At 38.9% G+C, this 19,225-nt stretch overlaps 1 long non-coding RNA gene across 2 annotated transcripts; it reads right to left on the reverse strand.

Annotated features, from left to right (window-relative positions):
- Positions 1–1,907: 1,907 nt before the first annotated feature.
- On the reverse strand, positions 1,908–18,494 carry LOC115894893. Of its 2 annotated transcripts, none has more exons than XR_004055126.1 (3): positions 18,286–18,494; positions 10,016–10,124; positions 1,908–1,980 (listed from the first exon to the last, which is right to left on the reverse strand). It is a non-coding gene; the product is annotated as an uncharacterized LOC115894893 (long non-coding RNA). The 2 variants fall into 2 exon arrangements; XR_004055125.1 differs by having other exon boundaries at positions 18,222–18,494.
- Between the last annotated feature and the right edge of the window lie 731 nt (positions 18,495–19,225).

Raw genomic sequence — 19,225 nt, forward strand, 5'->3', positions numbered from 1 at the left:
AATGTCAAACTCAATTCTTAATAAGCTTTACAGACAAATCTACCACAATTTTAATGTTTGACCATGAGGTATGAGTCTCATTAAACTTTCTTAACTCTTTACAATTTTCTGTTAAAGAGCAGATCACGCTCCAAGAAAACCATGCTGTGCTTTTATTTTCATGTTCAATGTATGAAATCTGAATACTTTTTTAACATTAGCCAATATGCACACACACAGAATTTCTTTTACAATATTAAATGTTTTACAAACCTTGCCAACTTTAACTTTCTCAAACTTTGCTTAAAACATCCTGTAACCTCTAAACAAACCTCCCCCTACCAAATTTGCCATATTATCTTTGCAAAATACCTTGGATGTAAAACTGTTTTCTTAGTAGTTCTCAATTACATGGAACATGCTAACTCTTAGCAACTTTTATTTTTGGTGAAAAAACTTGGCAAATGTAAACCAAATAGAAATTATAAAGATCCCCCCACCACCATCTGATGAACTCCTCCTCGCGGCCAGAACAATTTCAGAGTAATCAGAAAATCTAGTTCTGGCATTGTGGAAGAGGGGATTAGACATGCCTCATTATATACCTCCAGCATTAACATTAACACAACATTAAGTCTGATAAGAAACATTTACTCTATTTCCTCTGAAGCCGCTACCTGGAGGCTTCTTCTGCACAATAAAACCTTGGTCTGCACAACCCTTCATCTTGACTCAGCCACTCCTTTCTACTGCTGATAACTCTTCTAACCAACTACATCACTATATATGTTTAAATCTGGCAAGTGTGGTTGCTCACGCCTGTAAATCCAGCACTTTAGGTCTGCCGAGGAGGGTGGATCCCTTGAGCTCTGGAGTTCCAGACCAGTCTAGGGCAACATGGTGAAACCCAACCTCCACCAAAAAAAAAAAAAAAAAAAAAAAAAAAAAAAAAAAAAAAAAAAAAAAAAAAAACACAAAAACTTAGCCAGGCATGGTGGCAGGCGTCAGTGGTCCTAGCTACTTGGGACACTGAAGAGGTAGGATCACTTGACCTCAGTGGGCAGAGGTTGCAGTGAGCCAAGACCATACCACTGCACTCCAGCCTGGGTGACACAGTGAGACCCCATATCAAAAATAAATTAATTAATTAAAAAGAATATGTTTAAATCACCCTATGACCTGGAAGCCCTGACTTAAGTTGTCTTGCCCACTCAGATCAAACCAATGTAAATCTTACACGCATTGACTGATGCAGGATGCCTCCCAAAAATGCATAAAAGCAAGCTGTGCCCCGACCACCTTGGGCACATATCATCGGGACCCCCCTGAGGCTGTGTGACAGGCATGGCTGTAACCTTGGCAAAATAAACTTTTTAAATTGACTGAGCCCTGTCTCAGATATTTTGGGTTCACAATTAGTAACCACAGGGATTCTGAGTGGAGGTGCCCCTGATTTTGACAAATCTCCTGTCAGTGCTTGATACCAACTTCATCTATCCTTATGGCTCAAACCAATGAGACAATTTGCTGAGACCTGGGGGTCTCCTCCCTCAAGAGAATCCCTAATATACCCAAATTTGGTTGACATCTAAAGTTTGTTTTCCTGTACAACTTCTTTTATGGAGTTTTGCTTGCTTTCGACAGTGAGGGCAAGTTGTCCTGCTTCCATACTGATAAAAGGCAGGTAACTCCTTTCTGGAGTTTTAGCTCACCTCCAATAGAAAAGGTGAGTTTGAGTTTCTTCCTGCTTCTAAAATGGCAGAGAGCAGTCTTCAGCCAGGGCCCCATTCCTAGGTAAGTAGCTGAGTTGGGTTTCATTTGTTTTGTAAATTCTCCTTAATGACTAAACGGTGCAACTGACAACCAGCTGGTCTTAATTTCCTCTTTCCGTTAGAGCATTCTGTGATCATATTGTTGGCTTTCCTTATTATTATTCCAGTCTCTCTCCCAACTGATTCGACCAACTCTACCGGCCTCTGAATTGTCTAAAATTCCTCACAGCTGAAAAAATAAAGAAAGAAAAAGCCCTGCACTTGGTTTCTGTGTTTGCTTCTTGTTTTACTTTTCTGTCCCCTATTCCTCCTTCTCCTTTTCAATCTTTGGTACCAAGAAAAATATCTATAGCAGGCTTCTAATGACTTGAACCCCTCAAGATGCCACTCACCCCTTTTTGAAATGCTCTCTTTTCTTTGTGGAGTTTCAAGAGCCATGGGCAGATTCTTCTTAGGTCTAAATCTCTATTTTCAGTATCCCATTATCTTACCATTTTATTTTTGGGGGTTCTAGAGATTACCTTGTATTGTGAGAGGATTTGACCTTAGCAAGTGTAACGGCAGATGAGAGTTAAAAAGTTAGGGGTGACTTAGGACTGTATACAGGAAGTGGTCTTAGCTCTGTGTGTGTGTGTGTGTGTGTGTGTGTGTGTGTGTGTGTGTACTATTAATAGTCTAAAAGCAGACTTAAAGCAGGCAGAAAAAAAGCAGAGAAATAGAGAACTTATTAGTTGCAGGTTGACCTTTGAGCTCTGAATTTTCCTTGATGTAATTTGCTTGTCAGTTTAGAACATGCATAAGATCATACCTGATGTGTAACAATTTGTAGTATTAGAAAACCCGGCGTGCCCTTCCATTTACACAACCACTTGTAAGTGAGGCCCCATGAATCCTAATAGGATGCCCAAGAGAGGTTGTTCTCCTTGTCTTTCTTTATTCTTAATTTGTTTTCCACAGTTTTTCTTAAAGGAGGAACATATATATTTTTTCCCTTGGAAGTTGTTTGTTTAGGATCCTAATTCTAGTTCAGAGATGCATTCTAAAGAGTCTTCTTCATTGCCTTTCCTCTTCAAATTAATCTTAATTGGCTTGTCTGTCCATTTGGGTGAGAAACTGGACTGTTAATTTTATAGATAAATGGGAGACTGAGTTTCCTCAGGTCTAAAGAGAAAAGGCATATTGATTCTCTCCCCTGAATGGTATCTTTGGGTGACGGAGGGCTGATTGGGAGCGTCTAGGGTGTTGATGCCCTGCAATGCTGCCATGGCCCTAAGGGAACTCTCAACAATTTGATTTTAAAAGTTTCATCCAGGAAACACATACAGGAGCTGGTCACTCCACACTGTGAGCTCTTTTGCAGGTGATAGACCTTCAGAGAGAGAAGCTGAGGCATGTAAGAGGGCAGAAATCACTCAGTGGTCACACACTGTGGAGTCCCATCCACAATCAGTACATTTTGATCCACTCCACTAAATCCTAGGCCACAGCCCAGTTCCTCCTTTTAAGAAAAAATGTGGAATACAAATTATGTAAGAATAAAGAAAGACAAGGAGAACAACCTGTCTTGGGCACCCCGTTTGGATTTATGGTGCCTCCACTTCAAGTGGTTGTGTAAATGGAAGGGCACGTCAGGTTTTCTCAAACTCCAGATTGCTACACATCAGCTATGATCTTATGCACGTTTTAAACTGACAAGCAAATTACATCAAGGAAAATTCAGAGCTCAAACGTCCACCTGCAGCTATTAAGTTCTCTATTTCTCTGCTTTTTTTCTGCCTGGTTTAAGTCTGTTTTTAGGCTATTAATAGTCTGCTTTAAGACTTCACTTTAGACTACTAATGTCTAAAGTAAACTAGAGTTTACTATCAAAGGAAACTACTGAGATAAAAATGTACCGTTTTCATCCAACTTTTTCTGTTATTGTTTTTGCTAAGCAATGAGTTTGTATTAACATCTCATTGCTAGAGTTCTGAAGTAAAAACTAGAGGCTACTAATCTTTGTATGAGTGTGTATGTGTGTGTGTATGTGTATGTGCACTTTTTTTGTATTTCTGGCCACAAAGCACCAAACTTGGCTTAAACTTAAAGAGTACTCATAAATTTAATAAGAAGCCCAAATGCTTTTCAAGTTCACAAGACTTAAGCAAAACCTTCAATAAGTAAACTAGCTTTAAAATTATTGGTAAATCAATATTAGAAATGTCAAGAATTGGCAGCATACATTGTTGTATTTATTGATTAAGCCATTTCATACTTATCCCTGTGAAATACTATATAAGATGTTAAAATTTGGCATAAAGGTTATAAAACTGTAAAGCCAGCCAAAATCAGAATGATCTTTCCTTGTATAATTTTAAAATACATAAGACATTAATATCATTATTGCTAAAAAGTCAAATCTTGAATATTTTGAAAACATATAAACGTATATTTAATCTTTTTCTTTTTTCCTATTTTTTTTGGTTTGTTTTGAGACCGAGTCTCTATCTGTTGCCCAGGCTGGAGTGCAGTGGCATGAACTCAACTAACTGCAACCCCTGCCTCCCAGGTTCAAGTGATTCTCATTCTTCAGCCTCCCAAGTACTGAGATTACAGGTGTGTGCCACCACAGCTGGCTAATTTTTCTACGTTTAGTAGAGACAGGGTTTCACCATGTTGGCCAGGCTGGTCTCAAACTTCAGGCCTCAAGTGACTGACCTGCCTCAGCCCCCCAAAGTGCTGGGATTACAAATTCACAGGCTTTAAAAATGGTTGAGAGAAAAATAACTTTAAATGGTGACTACCACAGTTTTTATGAATAATCTAGCTAAACTATTAAAATAACAATGTGATATGGTTTGGTTGTGTCCCCACCCAAATCTCATCTTGAATCTCCATGTGTTGTGGGAGGGAACAACTGGGATGTAATTGAATCATGTAGGCAGGTCTTTCCCCTGCTATTCTCGTGACAGTAAGTCTCACGAGATGTGATGATTATTATAAGGGGCAATTTTCCTACACAAGCCCTTTTTGCCTGTTGCCATCAATGTAACAAGTGACTTGCTGCTCTTGCCTTCTGTCATGATTGTGAAGCCTCCCAAGCCATGTGAAACTGTAAGTTTAATAACCCTCTTTCTTTTGTAAATTGCCCAGTCTTGGGTATGTCTTTATCAGCAGTGTGAAAATGCACTAATACACTAGGTAAATGAAATGAAATAAATATTTAGAAACAAATTTGTCATAATTTAGGATCTAAACTTATGTTAAATATTTTATTAAATGTCTGAAATTTCTAGGTATTTTCTAATTTAAACAGTACATGTATTAGTAAATCTTTCTTGTTTTACTAATGTTAAGTAACATTCTTGTTACTAATGTGTTCTTAGTAACAAATTTTGGTCTAATTCAAAACTTCTTTAAATGTTTTATATAAATCAAGGCTTAAAAGGAACCAGGAAATGAGAGCAATGTTAAAAAACAAAAAGTATTTTTTTTGTAAGAAGGCTTAAACAAAGGTAAATTTATATGAGAGTCTTGGATGATAAATTTTTTTCCTAAAATAAAATGACGAGGTTGTTCAAGAAAGATAAATATTTCTTTTTTAAGCCAGAAAATCCAAGCATTTTCTGAATGGCTTAAATCATATCAAGGTTAGTAGAAAACAGAAAAAAAAAAGAATTTTTTAAAATATGTGATTAATTAACTACAAATAAGAAAAAACAGGCCAGGCGCATGGCTCACGCCTGTAATCCCAGTAATTTGGGAGGCGAGGTGGGCAGATCACAAGGTCAGAAGATTGAAACCATCCTAGCTAACACAGTGAAACCCATCTCTACTAAAAATACAAAACAATTAGTTGGGCGTGGTGGTGGGTACCTGTATTCCCAGCTAATTGGGAGCCTGAGGCAGAAGAATGGCATGAACCAAGGAGGTGGAGCTTGCAGTGAGTGGAGATGGTGCCACTGCACTCCAGCCTAGGCGACAGAGCGAGACTGCATCTCAAAAATATAAATAAATAAATAAATAAATAAATAAATAAATAAATAAAATATAATAAAGTTCTTCTAGAAATTGAACATTGATATTAAAAATACACAAAACTAAATAATTGGATAAAACACAATTTCTTTAAAAATATTGTTAATACATGTAGTTTTTATTTTTAAATTCTATAATCTATTTCTTTTTGAAATTATTCAAATTGCTATCTCAGAAGCTGTACCCAGCTGCTTCATCTTCCCTCTTTTAAGAAGGCCTTGGATGGTAACTCTCCTCTTTAGCATTTGCTGTAACTTTTTAAATAATAGTCTAAAGTAAATGAGATAATTTTTGAAAACAGGAAAATGAAATATCTTTTGGGTCTTATGCACTTGTTTATATGTGTCACTGCGAAGTGATATTTCACTATTAAACTGCATGAAAGAGCATGAATCAATCAACCTAAAGAAAGGGCCAATCAGACTGATAGAAGCTAGCTCAGATGCTTTTTAATTCACATGACTTCAGTAACCTTTGGTAAGATTAATCTGGTAAATTTAATCTTAAAATTCTCCTCAATAGTTTAAAATCTTAAAGCCAATGTTAAATTAAAATCTCAGTTTTTTATCCTGGAAATTTCAGTTATTCAAAGTTAAAATAGCAGGAGTGTAAAATGTGTTTTTGGTGAAGTTTATAAAACACAAATGTGGATTTTGCTAAAGAAAATGTCACTTTTTCCTAGTTAGAAAACTATTTGAGTCACTTTAAAATAATATATATTCTTTATATGTAATATATATACATATATATACACATAGAAAACTAAACGAATAAAAGAAAAAAATTAAAAACCAGGGTACACCTGTGGTGACCAAGAAGATCCTCAATGCGGCTTAAAGGCAAAACCAAGTAACTATTAAACCATAGGATATAATGTAAAGGAATTGTTCCATATTGTAGGTTAGTATCAGATTCTTTTTTTTTTTTTTTTTTTTTTTTTTTTGAGACGGAGTCTCGCTCTGTCGCCCAGGCTGGAGTGCAGTGGCCGGATCTCAGCTCACTGCAAGCTCCGCCTCCCGGGTTCACGCCATTCTCCTGCCTCAGCCTCCCGAGTAGCTGGGACTACAGGCGCCCGCCAGGTCGCCCGGCTAGCTTTTTGTATTTTTAGTAGAGACGGGGTTTCACCATGTTAGCCAGGATGGTCTTGATCTCCTGACCTCGTGATCCACCCGTCTCGGCCTCCCAAAGTGCTGGGATTACAGGCTTGAGCCAACGCGCCCGGCCTGCTCTTTCTCAATATGGGCATTTATGGCTATAAATTCTGTCTTAGCACTGTTTTAGCTATATGCCATAAATTTTAGTATGTTTTGTTTGTTTATCCTATACAAAGTATTATCTAATTTTCCTTTTCATTTCTTCTCTGTCCCTCTGAATGTTTAGGCTTGTGTTGTTTACTTTCCACCTATTAAAAAATTCCCAAATATCTCTCTGTTACTGGTTTTTTTTTTTTTTTTTTTTTTGAGATGGAGTTCCATTCTTCTTACCCAGGCTGGAGTGCAATGGCACGATCTCAGCTCACTACAACTTCTGTCTCACAGGTTCAACTGATTCTCCTACCTCAGCCTCCCAAGTAGCTGGGATTACAGGCATGTGCCACCATGCCTGGCTAAATTTTTAGTATTTTTAGTAGAGACGGGGTTTTACCATGTTTGCCAGGCTGGTCTCAAACTCCTGACCTCAGGTGATCTGCCAGGCTCAGCCTTCCAAAGTGCTGGGATTACAGGCCTGAGCCACCATGCCCTGCCACTGTTATTGTTTTTGAGGGTGAAAAAAATCCCTTTTATTTTTTTATTTCATGGAACATTTTACAGGAACAGTTTTTGAAGTTCAGACAAATTGTGGTTTACAGAAAATTCAAGGGGAAAACTGAAAGCCATGAGGTAATCCCTGGGATGAACAACAGCTTTTAATATTTCTACTTATTCAAAATTTTTTCTGGTGAGTTTGTTTTTTTAAATTATAGTAGGGACACTTAAGATGGTATCTAGCCACTTACATTTTTAAGTATACAACACTTAATTTTTTGACTATTGGGAAAATGTGGTACAGCAGGTCTCAAGAGCTTATTTATCTTGATTAAAGAAACCTTGTGCCCATTGAATAGTGTCTCCCCATCTCCTGTACACCCAGCCACTTGCAATCACCATTGTACTTTCTGTCTATGAATCTGACTGCTCTAGCCACCTCTATACATGCAATCATATAGTACAGTATGGCTGACATTCTGCTATTTTCTATATGTCTTACATCTCCTTTATTCCTCTATTCTTCTATTACTGCATAATTTGCTATTAAATAGATATTTTCCAGGATAGCTTTTCAATTCCCTTGTTGATTTTTTACTCAATATATATTTTTTCAGTTATTTTCTTTCTGAATTCCCTGGGAATTAAGTAACATCATAATTTGTAACAACTTTAAACTGGATTAATATCAATTCAATTACAACACTACACAGAACTGTGCTCTATACCTCCATTCACCTCTCAACCATGATAATGTGAATACAACAAAACAAGATAATAGAGCATGCTGAAATCACAAACTTAGAAATAATACCCAGAACTACAACACCTTGCCCAAGGTTGAGAAAAACTAATCTGAGATATAAATGTCCAAAAAAGAGATGCAAGTTCAAACCCCATCCAAGAGAGTATAAGAAAAAAGAAAATAGTGAATGACAGACATAGAGACAATTCAAATACACATCAAACAAATGCCTCAATACAGAAAAAAAGTATACCACACTACTTAAAAATATGCTACAAAACAATAAAATACTTTGAGAAGTGATAGAACAGAATTCAGAATTACAAAAACTAAAAACTGAAGTGTTAGACTTGAAGACTACAATGAAAATGAAAACGTTAAGTTCAGAATAGCAAAGTCAAAAGGAAGAAGAATTCAACCCATGAGTCTTCAGGAGTATTTTTAAAAACAAAAGGAAAGAAATATGCCAAAAGGACATGAAAGTCAGTAACTGATCCATCTTATTGGTTTAATCTGGATTTTGCATATGTCTAAACTTTAATTAAAAGGTTTATATCTTTCAAAAATTAATAAAAGTTCTACATCATCAGTTAATGGCAACTAATTACATTTCACAGACAATCCTAATTCTTAACAATGAAACAAAAAAATCATATAGGACTTGATTCTTCCTAACATATTGACTTCTTAGCCTATAAATCACCCCTCACTAACTCTGCTCTGCTCTAACAGCTGCTCCTCAAACACACAAACCCTATTCCCCATTTAGGGCCTGTGCATGTGTTGTTCACTCTTGTTGGAATGCCTTTCCTCAAACAGTTCAATGACCTAAGGCCTCTACGTCTCTGGACAAATGTTATCTACAGAGAAAAGAATCCCTGAACACCCTACATGTGTGAAGGTGCCTATTTTTGTTTACTGACCTTTGTATTTCATGCCTGATGTGATTTATCTGTTTGTTTTCATGTGAATTTTATGTCTTCCTTAACATACTCAAATCTCATAATGACAGAAACATTACTCAGTATCACCACACTGATTGTGTCAAGCATGGCCCCAGGCAGAGAGTATTCAAGTATTTGCCATATATACAAACAAGCGTATTTTAGGGAATTGGGCCATATATACGAATCTATGTGCAATTGTGGATTGCAATATGTGGATTTTAATCCAAAATCTATGTAAAATGATGGCATCCTGGAAGGACAGTGCTTGTCCCTCAGCTGGGAGGGAAAGAGAAGAAAAATAACATGGTGAGTAGGTACTGAAAGAAACACACAGTTCACTGGCTGTCTCACACTGAAATACTCATTTCTTCTCCACATCACAAGCCTCCTCACTGAGAAAGGAACTTTATGACCAATGAAAGTGTTTAATGGTGCTGCCATTCCTGACTCAATAAAGCTCAAATCACTTCAATAAACACAAGGGAAACAAAGCCAGTACTCTGGGAGGATAAGGTGAGTGGACTGCTTGAGCCTAGTTTTTTGAGACCAACCTGGGCAACATAATGAGACCCCCATCTCTAAACAAAAGAAAGAAGAGAGAGAGTGAGAGAAGGAAGGAAGGAAGGAGGAAGGAAGGAAGGAAGGAAGGAAGGAAGGAAGGAAGGAAGGAAGGAAGGAAGGAAGGAAGGAAGGAAGGAAGGAAGGAAGGAAGGAAGGCAGGCTAGTTTCTTGAAAGGCAGCCCTGAAAATCATAATGGAAAAAGCACACATCCTACAGATGATAAACACATCCAGTGAGGACCAAGTTACCATAGTTCTTCACCATCACCTCCTGGTACAAGGTCTTCTGAAACAGGTCAAGGTATTCCCACTCCTGATGGGAGAAGTCTAGGGCCACATCCCTGAACATTAGGAATTCCTGAAACAGCAAACCCACATATTACTGGGGAAATTAAAGAAAAGACTTAGAAAATGAAAGACTGTATTGCAGCAGAAGGGCAATATAACCAGTGCATAGACTAGAAATCTGTGCTATCAGGGGAGGGGAATTCAGCAGAATGTCTACGTATTTTTGCGGAAGACTACAACACAGAAAAAACTTTCTGCCTGCTTTGGGACACTTCTTAAATATCTGACCCTTTTGAAAATGACAAAATTAATAAAGCTCTTCTGTTAAATCCTTATTAAATATGTAATAACCAAGAGGTATCTGCCTCATAAATTCTCAATGAATGTGTGCTAATTGAGAATATTTTCACTTGGAAGGAATTTAAAAATTTAATCATGAGACATTTTATCTAAAATATGGTATACGGTCTCAATTTTAGAAAACTATTCACAAGGCCGGGCGCGGTGGCTCAAGCCTGTAATCCCAGCACTTTGGGAGGCTGAGGTGGGCGGATCACGAGGTCAGAAGATCGAAACCATCCTGGCTAACATGGTGAAACCCTGTCTCTACTAAAACAAATTACAAAAAACTAGCTGGGGGAGGTGGCGGGTGCCTGTAGTCCCAGCTACTTGGGAGGCTGAGGCAGGAGAATGGTGTGAACCGGGGAGAGGGAGCTTGCAGTGAACTGAGATAGTGCCACTGCACTCCAGCCTGAGCAACAGAGTGAGACTCCGTCTCAAAAAAAAAAAAAAAAGAAAACTATTCATAAAATTAATAATGACTTTAAGCATCATGTATTTCATTATGTCAAATCTTACCATAAGCATTTTTCTTTCTTTTGACAAAACAAAAGGATTCTTGGGCACGTAACATCATTATTTTATAGTGTTTATTTTTCAGGGTTTTCTATCCAAATCCATGACCTCTGTGTTTATAAGTTTCAATCCAACAGACTAATTCACACAAAGCATGTGATTTTACCCTACATGAAGGTTTAGATCCTTCAATGCCATTTTTCACTTTACCGAGCTGAAAAACTCAGGTATCTGGAAAATTTCAAAGACTTCTCATGAATGGTCAAATGGAACCACTGCCTTGGCCTAAACAAATGACAAAACTGAACTGAAATGTGTATATCTGTACATCAAAGAACTTGACTGCTTTCCCACATATCAAAGCCCAAAATAGAAAAATGGGCACGTAGAGGACATTGAGTAATTTGGTCAATAATGACAGGAGTGCTAGTGAATTTACAGTGGCCCACAGAGGGAGGATGCCAGGTGAAATGGCACACATTTGACAGGAAGAGCAAGAACTGAGGAACTGGTTAACTGAGCACTCTCTCATGGTAAATATCTTTAGGGAAGATGATGACAAGACTTACATGGCCTAAAAAATAACATACACATCAACATGAAGAGAAGTATTGACTCACTCAGGTCATTGTTTTAGACAAGCAAGAGCCAATCAGTGCTCAGGTTTCTCTACCAGAGAAGTAGATTTGGGAGAACCCAGACCTGAAAGAAGAGAATATCTTGAGATCTTTAATGCTCCCCACAGGACTTCAGTGTCCCCCAAAGGACTCAGTGTAACAGTATTGTCCTGTGCTGCCATTCTAGGTTCCAAACCGCCTCCCATCACATACAATTTGGGAAGTTTAGAATTCTGGAATAGCTAATTTCTTCCCCAAATTCCCAGATTTCTCACCTATACAGAGTCACAGAACAGAAACATGTCATCACTGAAGCCAAACCCAGAGAATTCAGTGGAAATGTTCTGGCCAATGCACTATTCTGAGGCAGATGTGGACCTAAGACGAGGGAGCTCTGTCCTACACTGAGCAGATGCACCTACTTCCCTTCCCATCTTCAAGGCCAAAGACAGAGCACATGATCCACACCAGAATCTCTTTTTAGTCTTGAGACTGGGCAAAATTGGTCAAGATAGAGGAGTTGGATGGCAAGTGCTCAGTATTGTGACCCTAGCAAAGATTCCTATTTTTTCCAATACAGTTTTATTTCGGATCTTGACAAAAGGGTTTATTTTGTTTCTAAACCTGGCAGGTTGGTCAGGATATCCTCCAGATGGCTGCGAATTTCCTCCTGCAAATTCCTAGGTAAATATAGAATAGACTATCACTGCCCTAGAATGCAAAGGAGTCATTAAATGTGAAGTTCATAAAAGTATTTAAGGACATGGACAATATTCTAAACTAATGTCAATGGAAAAAATCAGACTGACCGATACACTTATTTTTGTAAGATATATGACTATACATACATTCATACAGAGAGAAGAATGACAAACAGATAATCATCAAACAGGAGACAGAAAAAGTCTGGAAATTATATGACCGTGTTATAACAGTGTTTACAGTTTTTGTTTGGTTTTAATTTTGCTTATTATACATATATCACTGTCAGCCAGGCACAGTGGCTCCTACCTGTAATCCCAGCACTTTGAGAGCCCAAAGTAGGAGGATTGCTTGAATCAAGGATTTTGAGACCATCCTGAGCAACATAGTGACATCCCATCTCTAAATTTAAAAAAATTTACATAACTAAATAAATTGCTATATATTCAGTTTTCAGTCAATACATGAAACAAATGAAACAACTAAGTAAAGCTAAAGGAGAAGTAAAATAAGCCTCTGCTTAGCAACTTCTCCATAATCAGAGGTTAATAATCAGCATTTCTTAGATTTTAAATTGGATGTTGGTCTTTCCTGATTAACATTTCCTTCATAATTTTGTAACCATGGACATAGTAACTTGAAATATGTATGTTTGTTTGAAGTTACTTCAGGTGTTTCTTTCAAAATTTAAGGTGAGGATTTCAAAAACTCTTTTTTACTCTAAATTTAAACTCATTTTACTGAATGGCTTATCTTCTGTGGGTTCCTTTGGATCCCAAAACCTCAACTCATTTTGTCACTTGTTCTCAGGGGTGCTGGAACTGTGTCTCCAACAGTATGGGGAATAGGCCCTGAGTCATCTCCTCTATGAATTGATGATGGTCTCAATATAGTTTTATTCCAGATCTTGACAGAAGGGTTTATTTTGTTTCTAAACCTGACAGGTTGGTCAGGATTTCCTCCAGACACCAGCTGAATTTCCCTCTGCAATTAATTTTGTTTTCCATCCAATATCATTAGAGTGACAACTACAAGATATAAAAGATAGACTATAAAATCTGTTTATCACCATGCAGATCCCATAGACTCAGTCAAATTTGTCCACAGCCTGACTATCGCTATAGTCAGACTGATGTCTGTTTTATGTGACATCACCAGGTAGGTCACCTAAATCTCTTCAAGTAGGTTCTATCACACACTGCCTTCAACTTACTCCTATTTAGATGTGATAGATTATGAATATTTTAAAGGAAGCAACTCTTCTCTTCTGTGATCGTCCCACCCTCAATACTACAATTTGCAGGTATGGCAGAGCAGAAGCACTTAATAGTATAGTCTGATTCTTTCTTTTTTTCTGAGAGATGGGGTCTCACTATGTTACACAGGTTAGTCTTGAATTCCTGGGCTCAAGGGATCCTTCCACATAGGCCTCCCAAAGTGCTAGGATTACAGGCATGAGACACCATGCCCAGCCCCATAAAACTAAACTTGCTTCTAGGAACTTTTTAATTTTTTTTTAGACGAGTCTCACTCTTACCCCCATGGTGGGGTGCAGTGACACAATCTCAGCTCACTGTAAGCTCCATCTCCCGGGTTCAAGCAATGCTCGGCCTCAGTCTCCCGAGTAGCTGCGATTACAGGCATGTGCCACCACACCCGGCTAATTTTGTATTTTTAGTAGAGATGGGGTTTCTCCATGTTGGTCAGGCTGATCTCGAACTCTGGACCTCAGGTGATCCACCTACCTCGGCCTCCTAAAGTGCTGGGAATACAGGTGTGAGGCACCGCACCCAACCTTATGCCATTACTAATAAGATTGATGTTAAATTATATAATCGATGAAAAATACTATCAAGGATGAATTACTCAGTAAAGAAGACAGGCTTAGGCCAGGTGTGGTGGTTCAGGTTTTTAATCCCGACACTTTGGAAGGCTGAGGCACGAGGATTGCTTGAACCCAGGGGGTTGAGGCTGCAGTAAGCAGTGTTCACACCACTGTACTGCAGCCTAGGCAACAGAGCAAGACCTTGTCTCCTAAAAAAAAAAAAAAAAGGTATAAAAATCTATGCATAAATTAAGTGGTATCCTGGTAAAATTAAGGAAACAGGCTGTCTTGTCGGCCTCTAAGGAAGTGATACTGAGCTCTGCATTGTGAGATGTTAACAGCTTGGTGCCTCTGTTTCCCCATCTCACTACACATCAGTTCTGAAGATTAATCAAGATAATCCATAGAAACAAGTACATGATAGCTAGCATAATAATGTCTCATCACTGAAGATAAAAATGTCCACCTGTCCATTCATCTACTATTATAAAAGGAACTTAATTCTGTTGTTTCTTGTTTTACTTACAGTTTGCGTTTTGTAGCTTTCTCTTTCTTATAATTCCAATTTTACAAATTTCAAGGCTCACCTATGAGAAAATATTGATCTTCCAAAAAAAAAAAAAAACCTTTAGCTTTAAAAACAACAGCAAAAAAGATTTTCAGATACTTAAGGAGAAAATGCCCCTTTCCTTACTCCCTGGATGTTACAGAAAACAAGGAAAACACCCTACAGCCTCATATACATGTTCAATGCACAGGATCCAATACAGTGCTAAATTAATGATAGTGGACCTTATTTTTCTGCAAAAATGGGCATTTATGTAAATACTTGTAAATATTACTATACCTATGTTTTACAGTATTTAAGCTATCTTTGGAAATATTATTCATACTTGCAATACACCTGGAAATCATACATTACTGCTCTCTTTCTCTGAAGTAATCTTGCATCTCTAAATTATTCTTTTTTTTTTTTTTTTTTTGAGACAGGGTCTCACTTTGTGGCTGAAGCTGGAGTGCAGTGGCGCAAATACAGTTTACTGCAGCCTGTGCCTCCTCCTGGGCTCAAGCGATCCGCCCACCCCAGCCCCCTAAGTTGCTGGGACTATAGGCAAGCACTCCCACACCCAGCTAATTTTTGTATTTTTTATAGAGACGGGGTTTCGCCATGTTTCCCAGGCTGGTCTCAAACTCCTGGGCTCAAGCTATCCACTCACCTCAGCCTCCCAAAGAGCTGGGATTTTACAGACATGAGCCCAGCATAAAATATTAACTCTGGGAGGATATCTTACTTCCTAATATGTGCCCTCTTGAGTGTTAGATGACGTTTTCAATATCGAAAAGGTGTAAATACGTGACTGTTTTTCACCTCAGGTGGTCCCTGGTACTTCCCTCTCCTCCTAAGATGCACAGATACATGGAAACCCATGTCAAAAGACAAAGTTACAATAAATTGACTTATAGATCTCATGAGCTTTTATTTGGGATTCACAAATGAGGCAGCCTCCATTGTATAAAACAGAATGAGAGCCCTTCTGCAACACAGTGGATTTTGTGTAAGATACGAACAAATAACAGAACTAGAGAAAAAAGAACTGAGGCCTGGTGACACATGTCTGTAGTCCCAGCTGCATGGCAGGCTGAGGTGAGAGGAACACTTAAAAAATTTTTTTAATAAAAATAAAAATAAGGATTGGTGAACATCAAGTTATTTAGACTGGAATCTCCTGTTTTCAGGAAAAACAGGTTTCTTTTGAGATTTATCTGCCCCCTTAAAATTTCAGTGTGATAATGTGGCATTTAGCATGAGTGACTTCATTTTGGTTTGGTCTGGTCTGTTGAAGCCTAGTGCAGAAGCTCAGTCCAAAGCAATATCATACCATAATTTTGGTTTAACAGCAACAATTAAGGTAAATTCCATTTTCAAACTAACAGTTGGAGTCTTTGTGTCTCTATTAATTCTCTTCTGCAATGACAAAACTACACACAAATGCTCATACATGAAAATCAGAAACACATACACCAACATTTTTTAAGTGATTTTCTCTGGGCAGGGGGGACTTGGGGTTATTCTGTCTTCTTCATAACTTCCTTAGGTAATGACATATTTGCAATGAGCCTGCCTTAATTCCATCCTTACAAATAGAATAGCAACACATTTCAAAGTATTAAACTTTCAAAACTATCATTATGGGGCCAGGGTACATTTTTGTCATTAAAAGAAACCTAAATACTAGGCCTAGAATTTAAAAAAATCAATGTGACAGAACCATGTAACATTGTGTTTTCTTGAATCAACTTTACCTGCACCACTTCTACATAATTAGAAACATTTCACTATAAAGATTCTTCCCTTAATTAACACAGAAATGGCCTTTGCACATTTAATGAGAAAAGATACAGAAAACAGACCACATGATTTTGCACATATATTAGAACTTCAATAAAAATGGCCTCGCCCCTTCTATTCATTTCTGAAAAACAAGTTAAATGGTCATATTAGATTCAATGCTTGCAAAAGGTTTTGTGAACTTCCATTTTTAAAAAATGGACTGCATAGATGGTTTTTGAGAACTGCGACCTACAACTATGAATCCTATTGAAAGTGAGATCATAGGCATTTTTCCATGAATGACAAATTCTTATTATGTTTTGTTTTTCTGATACCTGGTATGCAGCTATTCACAAATTCTTTAAAAACATATATTTTATTATCAATATAATGTCCAATCCCACCGATGTTGTATGATTTTCTTAACTTTTCTCATAATCTTGATCACTAGTTTTCTGCAAAACCATTCAAAGGTATAAACCTCTGATTCCAGATCTAAAGTTCAAGTCTAAATTATTTGGATGATGGAACCTTGGAAAAATGCAAATGAGCAAACATGTATATAGAGCTTCAGGGGGATTGTTGTGCCCTGTATACCCATAAAAACAGACAATGGACCCAATGACTAAGAATTCCAATGACTAAGAATTCCGATTTCAGAAACACTTACACTCAGGCTCACTTCCTTCATTTGCAAGGACACATCATAACTGACTTCATACTCCTGTTGCTTTTGATCTAAAGAAGTCCAAAACGGAATGATCAAAAACACCTTAAAATAGTGTTTGTTTCTCACTCCAAGGCTACAGGTGCATAATTTCATACACATAACCAGAAGGAATATGGTGGGTGGAATCTGTAATCATCCTTCACTGCAGGTTCCTGGGGTCAGAATTCAAGAAGGCCGGTATCTTAAACACGGAAATGAAACTCCAAGAATCGGGAGATGGGGGCAGAGTGTACAAGCCTTCTAGGAAGGACGCCTACACAAACTCTGCCTGACCAAACTTTACTCAGGCTCTTACACCTTCTCCTGGGCCCATTTGTCCACTTCACTGTAAAAACCAAAAATAGCAAAGACCCCTTCTAAGCCAGTTTAGCAGGAATCCTCTGCCCCCCTATCTTCATCCCCCACCATCCCCAAGTGATGATGTCTTATCACCCAGTTCTCGCCAAAAAGAATCCCAACAGGTGCATTTAGCCAGTACCCTACTTATCCCAGACATTTCCTTAGTATTTTGTCATCCGGTGATCCCTAACCTGCTCCTTGACTATAAATTCTCACTCGTTCATGCTGAATTCAGAGTTGAACCCAATCTCTTGTACCCACTGCAAAATCTCACTGCTGTGCTTTCAATATCTATCACGATGATCCTGAATCAAGTCTTCCTTTGCATGCTTTAACAAGTGTGACTGAACATTTTTTTCTTAACAGAGTCTATCACATCGCTTTTAGGGCAATTCCTGCTCTAAGCTTCCCATCCTATCTGTTTCTTCTCACTGGGAAACTTCATCTAAAGCTCATTATCTGATTTCCCGCTTCCATCATTTCTCTGTGGCAGTCATACTAGGCTCAGAGGAGACAGGGAAACTGAGACTCTGGACCCACGGTCAGTGACACCACAGAGCTACAGCAAAGCAGGCTTTGCAAAGGACACTCACTCTATGTCCCAGTCACACAAGAAACTCACGCACCCTTCTCAGTCCCAACATCACAAAGGAGACGTTCCCCACCTGTCTCCCTAGAGATGAGCCCCCTTCTCCGCAGCTCTAACACCCCCGGGCCTGAGGAGGCGGGAGAAAAGCTCAGCCCCCGTCCAAGGCCTCCACTCTCACCGCCACGCAGGGTCCCACGTAGATTGCGGGCTGGGACGGCAGAAGCGCCCGCAGAGACCCGCACCGCCTTCTTCCTCAGGTGGGACCAGGTCAGGGGCAGCGCAGAGGTCGGGAAGACAGAGCCAGAGGTCCGGGAGATGGAGCCAGAGGTCCAAGATTTCTCCGTCGCCCGTGGAATATGTAGTCCAAGATGGAACAGTCAGGGCCGCAGGCACCTGTGAGAAGTGAAGTCCAGAGTCCTAAAAGCCTACAAGAAATACGCCGGTGACCATGAGGAACACGCACCCAGCCCACCGCCGGAGCCCTGGAGACTTCCGGGAGTAGCCACCTGACCTCGGAGTAGGCATGCGCATAGGGGCCAAAGGCTCCGCCAGTGACCTGAGGCCAAGGGTGGAGTCAGTGCATTCTCAGGGCCAGTAGGAGGCGAATCTGGGTGGAACCTGACCCGGGAAACATCCCAAGAAATAAATACTTTCATTATTTTTCTTTTGGAATAGGCTTCTTTTTTTTTTTTTTTCTTTCTTTCTTTTTTTTTTTTTTTTTTTGAGGCGTCTCCCCCTGTCGACAGGCTGGAGTGCAGTGGCGCGATCTCAGCTCATTGCAACCTGGGACTCTCTGGTTCAAGCCATTCTCTTGCCTCAGCCTCCAGAGTAGCTGGGACTATACAGGCGCCCGTCACCACGCCCAGGTAATTTTTTTATTTTTAGTGGAGACGTGGTTTCACTATGTTGGCCAGGATAGTCTCCATCTCTTGGCCTCGTCATCTGCCCGCCTCGGCCTCCCAAAGTGCTAGGAATGCAGGCCTGAGCCACCGTCCCCCCGCCTGGAATAGGCTACTTAAAAGTAACAAAGGAAAGAAAGATTTTTTAAAATTTAGAACTTTGATATGGTAATTATTTGTTTATCTTGGTGGTTATCTATAAGCATCCTATATATCTAAATGGTTAAAAAAATGAGTTAAAAAAAAAAAAAACAACTTTCTTTCATCCCAGGCTGGAGTGCAG

The sequence above is a fragment of the Rhinopithecus roxellana genome, chromosome 19, assembly GCF_007565055.1.
Source record: "Rhinopithecus roxellana isolate Shanxi Qingling chromosome 19, ASM756505v1, whole genome shotgun sequence".
Classification (NCBI taxonomy): domain Eukaryota; kingdom Metazoa; phylum Chordata; class Mammalia; order Primates; family Cercopithecidae; genus Rhinopithecus; species Rhinopithecus roxellana.